The following is a 9,584-nucleotide window of genomic DNA, read 5'->3' on the forward strand; positions in this document are numbered from 1 at the left end:
TAAACTCAAACACTTGACTGAAACCCTAAACTCCTTGCCCTCGACGATTCGGCTGTAACAATCAATATATACACGACAACTTCGCCACAGGCGAAGTTGTCTGTAACTTCGCATATTCAACAAGTTCGCCTGAGCGAACTTGTTGACAACTTCGCTTGTTCAACAAGTTCGCCTGAGCGAACTTGTTGACAACTTCGCTAGTTACACAAACAAAAACATAATCAAATACACAATTACAATACAGACTCGATTACAATTACAAGACTATGAACTACTGACAAACATGTACCAACAAAAACATTGGCGATGATCTTCTCCTCGTTCAGATTTACGTTGATGACATAATCTTTGGGTCAACAAACAACGCGTTGTGTAAGGAATTCGAGAAGTCAATGCAAACCAAATTTGAAATGAGTTCGACGGGAGAGATGAACTTCTTTTTAGGGTTGCAGGTTCCTCAGTCTGACAAAGGAACCTTCATTCACAGGACTAAACACGTGAACGATGTCTTGTTTGATGTTTGTTTATGTGCTAGGTACCAAGCTAATCCCCGAGTGACTCACCTGGCAGCGGTCAAGCGTATTCTTCAATATGTTAGGGGCAATCCGGACACCGGGTTATGGTACCCCAAGGACGATACATTTGATCTTACCGCTTATTCTGACTCAGACTATGGAGGCTGCAAGATTAACATCAAGTCTACCACAGCAGGATGTCAATTCTTAGGAAGCCGGCTTGTTTCCTGGCAGTGTAAGAAGTAGACAACAGTCTCCACTTCAACCACCGAAGCTGAGTATGTTGCAGCATCGAGCTGCTGTTCACAGGTTTTGTGGATACAACAACATCTTCGTGACCACGGTTTGAAGTTTCTTACTACTCCCATTTTAATTGATAATTCTGCTGCCATAAGCATCACCAAAACTCCCGTACAACACTTTAAACGAAACATATCGAAATTCTATATCATTTCATAAGGGATTGCTTTGAAAAGAAATTAATTGACCTTGAAAAAGTACATACCGATTTTTAAAAAGCTGATTTATTTACCAAAGCATTTGATAAAACGCGTTTTCAATTTTTGCTTGGTTTAAATGGCTTAAAGACCCTTGCTGATATCCTGAAACTAGGATAACTATCTTTATTTTCAGTTTATTTTTACTTTAAATTTTATTTTGATTTTGGTTTTTAGGGGGTGAAAATAGAAAATACAAAAAGATTGTGCTTTTCGTTTGTATAGATAAAATCCAAAAACATTGAAAAATTTAAAAAATTAAAAAAAAAATAGTGTGTTTTCATTTCTTTAGTTTTCATTTCTTTATGTTTTTAAAATTTGAAAAATCCAAAAACATCTTAAAAATTGAAAAGTCAAAAAGACTGTGAAATTTTAATTTGAAGTTATAAGAAAATTTGAAAAATCAAAAAGATTGTAAATTTCTTGTTTATATAGAAAAATCCGAAAAAGACAAAAAGATTGTGTTTTAAGTATGTAAAGAGAAAATCCAAAAAGATTTTTGCTCTCGTTCACTGAAAAATATGTCAATTACTTCTATTTGAAGGACATATGCTTGTATATGTTTGGTCCTGATAATTTCTTGTAAATATTCGGGATAGCCATTTACCTGACATTGGAAAGTAATTGGGGCGTTCGTTATGCTTTTTATTTCATTTTCTAGCTGAAAATTATGTCGGTTATTTAAGTTTGTGGAGCATGCTTGCATGTTTTTGGTCCTGTTATCTACTTGTAGATTGATAGGATAGCCATTAATCTATTGACTAAAAGTAACTGGGGCGATTAAATTCATTTTTGTATTATGCTCCTCAAAATTTTGAGTGTTTGAAGCAAAAAGAGAAAATGATAGTACATTGATTGTTTGGCCCCAATTCCAGCAAGAAATAAGCTTAAAAGACTGAGTGCTTAATAGGTCTTAAACAAGCTTTTAAAGTAAAATATGTGATATAAACATAAAGAAAAGCCAAATTGAAAGAGGTGTTAGTCTCTAGAAAAAATCTCGGTAAGGATGGCAGAAATGTAATAACCTGTCATACTCGAGCCTTATAGTTGTTGATCACCGAAAAATATAATAAATCAAATAACATGCGTTTGGATTCTGGACACTATGAGTCTTTATGCGGCTTAATCATCTGGGTATTCATAAGCATGAATATTTCACTCACTTTTAGAGCAAACTCAAAGTCATTAAACTTGATCACTACTGTACTTCGTACAATCTAAATTATTGACTTGATCAAAATCCGCTGTTAATCATACATTTGTTCCTCCCTTGCGCGCGTCTGAATACCAATAAGAAACGGACCCTAGGGGATACAATGTATGTAAGCCGACAGATGGACTCGTGCATACTCACTCACAGTAAAGGAAACTTGATGCATTTCTCAAAAGTTCTAAAATCTTCGAAATTTTGATCAACACTATAATGGTTTAAGTCAAGTTGGGGTGATTTGGCAAAAATCAAATTAAGATTGAACCAGGATTAGAGGATGATAGTTTCTGATATTCTGTGCGCTAATTGAACCATTAATCATATCATAAAAATGCTTGAAGAGTTGTTATAAGATTTAAGTGGACAACAATATCAATGACCGACTTAACACCAATCATTATATCGCAGAAATATAAAACTGAGATGGAAGGGCAATTCGGTCAATATGATTCTCTACTCAAACTTATCAAAAATTCAAATATGTATTGCTTTTGATAAACCATACAAAAACACAAAATATTTTCTATTCTATGTTTTTCATGTTCGGATATTTCTTTTGTAAATATTTTACATTTTAATAAACAAATTAGTTTTAACTTATTAGATCTGTACGGAAACCAAATCCGTGCACTAACATTTGATATTATTTAAATTCATTTAAGTTATGTGTTTCAAAACGTGAAACTCTTTAAGGTATTCGATTATCGAGATATGGAACCTCAGTAATTCTTTTAAGTTAAAATTGTTTTATTTAAATATTTAATTCATTTATTTAATTAGTTTATTCATTTAAAATTAAATAAAAGGTAATTCGTTAATTTATGAATAACGAATTAGGTCATTTTCAACGAATTACACCCTAATTCGTTACCCTAATTCGCTTCCGCCACTCTATAACGAATGACACTCAATTCGTTATGAATATTTAACGAATTAAAACACGAATTAAAGCTAATTCGTTAATCTTATGTCTTTGAGTTAACAAATTGGTTCTAATTCTTTTTGACACGTGTTAACTTTAATCTAACGAATCACCTGATTCGTTAATTCAAAACTCAAACGAATCGGCTGATTCGTTACATCGAAAAACGTGTCGTGTCAGTAGTATATAGGGGTTCGTGAAACGATTCGTTTCACACTATTCATCTTCTTCCCCTATTGCACTGTTACTCTGGCCAAATTTTCCAGAACATTCGACCTTCATTAAATCACTTTCTGATCATATTTTCGTGATCCTAAGGTATAAATGATCACACCGTAATTATTTTCGTCAAGTTTGATGTATGTTTGGTGGGTCAATTGTATGATTATGTTATCGGGTTTTAGAGGTTTTACTTAAATCTCAATTTAACCTATTGTTACCATGTTTTGGTTTAAATGATTGATAGCATTGTATTCGCGATGAGATTCTGAGATCAGTTTGGTCCTTTATTCGGCTTTCTATTGATGATTATGGTGTATTCGACCTCAGACGTGTTATTTTGAATTTTACTTGTTCTTGGTAATTTTGACCTTGACCAATTATGTCAAAGATTAAGGTTATTTGGCCATTTGTTATGCTTAATGAATTGGAACTAATTCGTGTCCAATTCGTTATGAAATTCAAACAAAGCAGAACAGCGAATCAATATTAATAACGAATAATATTTGTATTCTTTAATTATAAAGAACTAGATGGTAGTTCGTTAACTTTTCATAGTAATTCGCTAGTTCTCTTTGTTTATATATTTACTTGATAGCGAAACATATGATTCGTTATAACAATGTAACGAATCAGTCTGTTTAACGAATGACATTCTATTTAAATAATTTTTAATTTCAAATTCATTTATGATTTACAAATTTATTTACATAACTATTGATTATCACTAATTCTTGACGTTATTTATTTAGAACTATGGCCGATAACATGGAACAAGATCCTCCGGTTGCTGATCAACAACAACAACAATAGCAACAACAACAAGATTTGCCGTTACTGCTGTATGATAAGAAGCATAATATATGTGCCTTCGTTGGTACAAATATTGCCAATGAAAACATATTTGGGGGGTTATAAGAATTCTTACGACGCTCGCGTATTCACTATTCAATCACTGCAAATCCTGACTTTCGTTTCAGTAATGTTCGTCAATTTTGTAATACGGCGAGGTATGTGGAAGTTGAGAACCACATTGAAGCCACAATCAACCAAACGCCAAATACTGTTGTTATTGATGTAATCCGACGTGTGCTTCAGTTTGGAGATAACATTGATCATCTGTGTGAGTTTGAAAAAAAGGTGATCAAGGGTTTGTTTCGTCGAGTATTCTACAGTGGTGACATTGAAGCTTCCATGTACAACAAAAATGGATTATGCCCAACGTACAAGTATTTATTACATGTACAAATCCATTTCCTGGGAGGTCGAAAGAGTGGTTTCGATGAATGCCGAATTATGCTACAATCGGCGTTTGTCGCTTTGATCTTGAACAAGAACTTCAACTTCTCGGAAATGATATTTTATCATCTTAAGGAACAATGTCTTCAGACGGTTCAAAGAAAGAAGTTTCTTATGTATCATCGGTTACTCCAGTTAATTATTGAAGACTTAATTCCTATTCTGGTTATAGATCAAGCCATTGTGAACTATGTGCTACCGCTTGAGCATATGACGGTTGATACTGTTCGAAGGATGAAGGTGTATAGGAAAGATCCTCCTCCAACCAAATGTTTGATTGGTCATCTGGTGAATCCAGATTATGTATGTCCTGACAATGATCGCTGGATCCATGATGATTCGGATTCCGAGCGTGAGGAGGGACCAGGTGGGAATGATGGGGATGATGATGGTGATGGTGGTAATGGTGATGATGGGGATGCTGCTATAATTGAACAACAATCTGCGGTTGAGGCAAATTTAGCTACTACAATTGCCACTCAACGCAAGAGAATGGGGAAAGATTTAGCTACTGAAGGATCGTATAAGCGACGAGTTTCGGCTGGTGCTGGCATTTCTTTGGGAGTTCAGCCTCCAAGGTCGTCCGCTTCTCAAAGACCGGTGGTACCGCTTACAAATAGCACCCTAGAACTCACTTTGACGACCACGCTTACGTCGGATCCTAGGCTTGGTATGATTCCTCAATTTGTTTTATCTACAATACCAAGGCCAACAACTGCCACATCGGTGGTTTCTCCTACACCGACTATGTTGCCTCCACAACCAATGGACTTTTCATTTTTGAGGTTTAACCGACCTCAAGGTCCTGTTCAACATATCCCAGCTTCGTTTCTTGCCATGACACATGATCAACATATGAATATGGTCTTGAGTCTACTTCATTTATATGAAAACCAAATGTCTGCTGACCGTATGACTCAAGAACGTATGATGGACAATAAAATAAGGTTGATGGGATATATCTCTTATTGTCAGAAGGAAACAAAAGATCTTCGTGAGATTGTTAAGTCTCAGGGGGTGAAGATCAAAGAGCAGGAGGATCTCATCTTGCAGTTAACATGCAAGGATGATGCACTTAAGAAGCTCAAGAATGATGAAGAAGATCCTGATGAGTCTGGTGCAGGTGGTGAGCCTAAACAAACTTACGGTTCATCCTCAGGTGCAGGTACAAGTACTGCTGATGATTCTGGCAAGCAGATTATTGTGTATCATAACTATACAGCTGCCAAACCCATTGAGATGATTGAAGCTAACACCTTCATTTTTGTTGATGGATCGGGAATGGTTAGAAGCGTTGTAAATTGGGATGAGATTGAGGAGGGACAGTGTAACACCCCGTAACCGCAGCGGAAACGTACACGGGATGCAACAGACACATCTGATATCAACAGCATTGCTTATAAAGAAAACACCACTACATTAATTTAAACGAATTACATTGTTCCGAGTTTCGTTACCATCTAGGTGTTATCACATAAGTTTTACCGATAGTACATTAACATATTTAAAATAAAATATAGACTTTTAAGCTTCCACAAAATAGCACACATCAGCAAGCACGTATCATTCATTCCAATTTTGGTGTACCTAGAAAGCATGTAAAGAAAACGGGTCAACTACGAATAGTTGGTGAGTTTCACTAATTTAAGTAAACCATGACAAATCATTTTAATAATCATAAATTAATGATGTAATTATGCTGAGCCTAAAGTGAAAACTCTGTTAACCCAGAAACACATTTAATAACCTCTGGGGACACTGTTAACCCAGAAATACATTTAATAACCTCTGGGGACACTGTTAACCCAGAGATACATTTAATAGCCTCTGGGGACACTGTTAACCCAGAAATACATTTAATAACCTCTGGGGACACTGTTAACCCAGAACACTGTTTTGGGCCTTACAATATTAGCAACTCAGGCAATTACCATCTTAATACATTACCGTACGATTCCCGTACAATAAACATTATATAAATACATTGATTTCCATGCGATCGGCATGTACTTAAACACTTTGATAAAAACATGCTTTCCGCCTCGGGAAAATATTTAAAACAGTTCAATAAAAAGGGGCTCGTGAAAAACTCACCTTCTAGTGAGCAAGATGTACTACGGTGCACGGCTACTGGTACAGATCTGTAATACGATCCCCAAATCGTTACTACACAATTTCTATCAATATAACTTAAATTCGTGTTAACCGGTATGTCCGGGGACACTGTTAACCCAGTACCGTACACGATCCGGTGACCATGTTAACCCCGATACACTTCTCAGGACTTAGATTGTGATATCACCTAGAGTTCTTTAGTCAAAACTATCGTTAGTTTGTTTACTCGTTTTGCGTGCCTAGCACGGTTATCCGTCTTTATATTTTCAAAAAATGAGTTTGACCACACACGACCTGAAAATAGTTGTTATTGATATTTTCATTAAAGTGGTGAAATTAGAGTTCGGTTAGACACCCCGTTTGGCCGCGGGGCCCGTTTCCGCCTTTAATACACCGGAAACGGTTAAATCGTGTAAAATTACCCAAATCATCCGAATTATTTTCGGATGATTTATTTTTACTTGATTAACTTAGTTTCATAAAAATCATCCATTTTTAAGGTTCTCAAACACCAGTCAGCTCGCTTAGGCGAGCTTCGCCGGTTTACTAGTTTTAAGCTTTAAAAGTTTGTTTTTAAGTTCCATTTAGCACAAATAAATATCCGTTTAGTCTCGGACCTTGAAATTTTGTACAAACCATATTTTGACAGTAAGGAATTTTATAAAATTTTTCCAGAATTAATTTTTATATCTAAAATTTATTTAACCATTTTTAAACGTCATTTAAACACCAAATATGTCGAAAATACCAAACGATCTTCGAAAAATCCCAAATTTTTCTGGGATGACCACTGTCACCCAAATAGTTCCCTGTAATTTTTCCAGAACCAAAAACTCATTTTTCATGCCATTTTTACCAAAACCGAGCTAGAAATCCCTAGAACTCGTTTTACCGAAAAGCCTACTTAGACTTCTCCAATGAACCTAAAATTTTGTGTGTGACTTTTATATGTTATAAAAAGCTTATCTTAAATTTTCCAGAATTGTTCATGATGTTTAGCTATTTTTCACCATTTTTGGCCAAAACCGAGCATTAAATTCACCAAATATTCATCCTTTATCCAAAAATTACCAAAAATTCACAGATCTCATATTTTCATGTGTAGATCATCTCTGTGAAATTTCGTGACCCAACTCTAGGTCTATCACAATCTGTCCAAATTATCTAAATCATACGAAAACCGAGCTACCTTGTGTTTTCTAGCGTTAGATCGCAAAGATCTTGGTTTCTAGCATTTGCTAGCCACTAGATACAACACCTACAAGCACAAAAACACCACACCAAGCAAGTTATACCCACAATCAAGCCATTTCTTTCATGGTTTCGATTAAAACATCAAAACAAAGATTTTGACCGTAAAAATTCGTTTTTGACTCTTTTAACTACTTTCTTGGACCAAGATCCTTTGTATAACTTGTATACATCACTTGATCCTCCAAGAATCGGTTTCATCTCGGGTTTTCACCCATTTTTCATTTGAAACCTCATTTTCTCAAGATTTGGAATTAAAAACCAAGATTAAACCATGACAACAAGTTTATACCTTGTGATTCTTGCTTAAAAAGTTGAATTTAGGATGGATGTGTAAAAGGGTTGAGAGGATTTGGAGAGTTGAGATGTAGAAAAAAGAAAAATGAATGTGTAATGTGGATGCATAGGACCGATCGGTCCATAATGGAGGGTGGGGTGGGACCCACATCTTCATTCTTGGCCACAAACTTGGATTGTGTAATCCGTATAATGTTGTGGATAATCTGGTTCAGTTCGTTTTTCAGTTAAACGTTTAATTCGGCTTAAAACGAGGCTAAAACGGTCGTTTTTCGGCTTAAAATTTAAATTTATATAAAACCGATTTAAAGACTTTAAAAACTTAAACCATGACATTTGTTGACTCAACACATCATATTGTCGGTAATTGTGCATCTTTTTCGGCTTGATCGATAGTCTCTTGCTTGGTTTGATGTTAAAGGTTTCGTTTATCGTACCGACGTATTAATAAATCGAAATCCTTTTTCTGTGCTATAATTCACTTATCCCGAAGCTTTAATACTTCGTAAACATCACTAAACATTATATATTTCGTCTATAATGTAATTCCCGATTCGTTCGGGTTTCAATAGCCGTTCATCGATTAATCGTAATTTCAATACGACTAGCTGTATATTCGAGTATAATTCTTACTGTGAATCTTATATACTCGTATAAACACATTATAATTCATATATTTAGTATTGAATAACACGTAAATAGTATATTCCGGCTAGGGTATACCTGAATTTGCCGGAATCGTTACATTCTCCCACCGTTACGAAAATTTCGTCCTCGAAATTTTACGCATCAACTACTTCCTTTTGCGGAAATAGGTGGGGATATTTCTTCCGAAATTCGTCCTTTCGTTCCCATGTATATTCTGGGCCTCGTTGCGAATTCCATCTAACTTTGACCAACGAGATCTTATTGTGTCTAAGTTGCTTGATTTTCCCGTCCACTATTTCTATGGGTTCCTCTACAATGTTGAGCTTATCATTTATTTAGACACCCTCTAAAGGTAACACCGATGTCTCATCCGATAGACACCTTTTCAAGTTCGACACGTGAAACACGTTGTGAACTGCTCTCAGTTCATCAGGCAGTTCTAATCGGTATGCTACAGGACCGATTTTTGCAATAATGTCGAACGGTCCAATGAATCTAGGGGCTAACTTCCCCGCCTTTCCAAATTTGACTACTCCTTTCCAAGGTGATACTTTCAAATACACTTTATCACCTTTCTCAAATGATAACGGTTTTCTACGGGTATCGGCATA

The sequence above is a fragment of the Bidens hawaiensis genome, unplaced genomic scaffold, assembly GCF_021521415.1.
Source record: "Bidens hawaiensis isolate Kalapana, Puna unplaced genomic scaffold, B.hawaiensis_p1.1 tig00004021_1, whole genome shotgun sequence".
In the NCBI taxonomy this organism is placed as follows: domain Eukaryota; kingdom Viridiplantae; phylum Streptophyta; class Magnoliopsida; order Asterales; family Asteraceae; genus Bidens; species Bidens hawaiensis.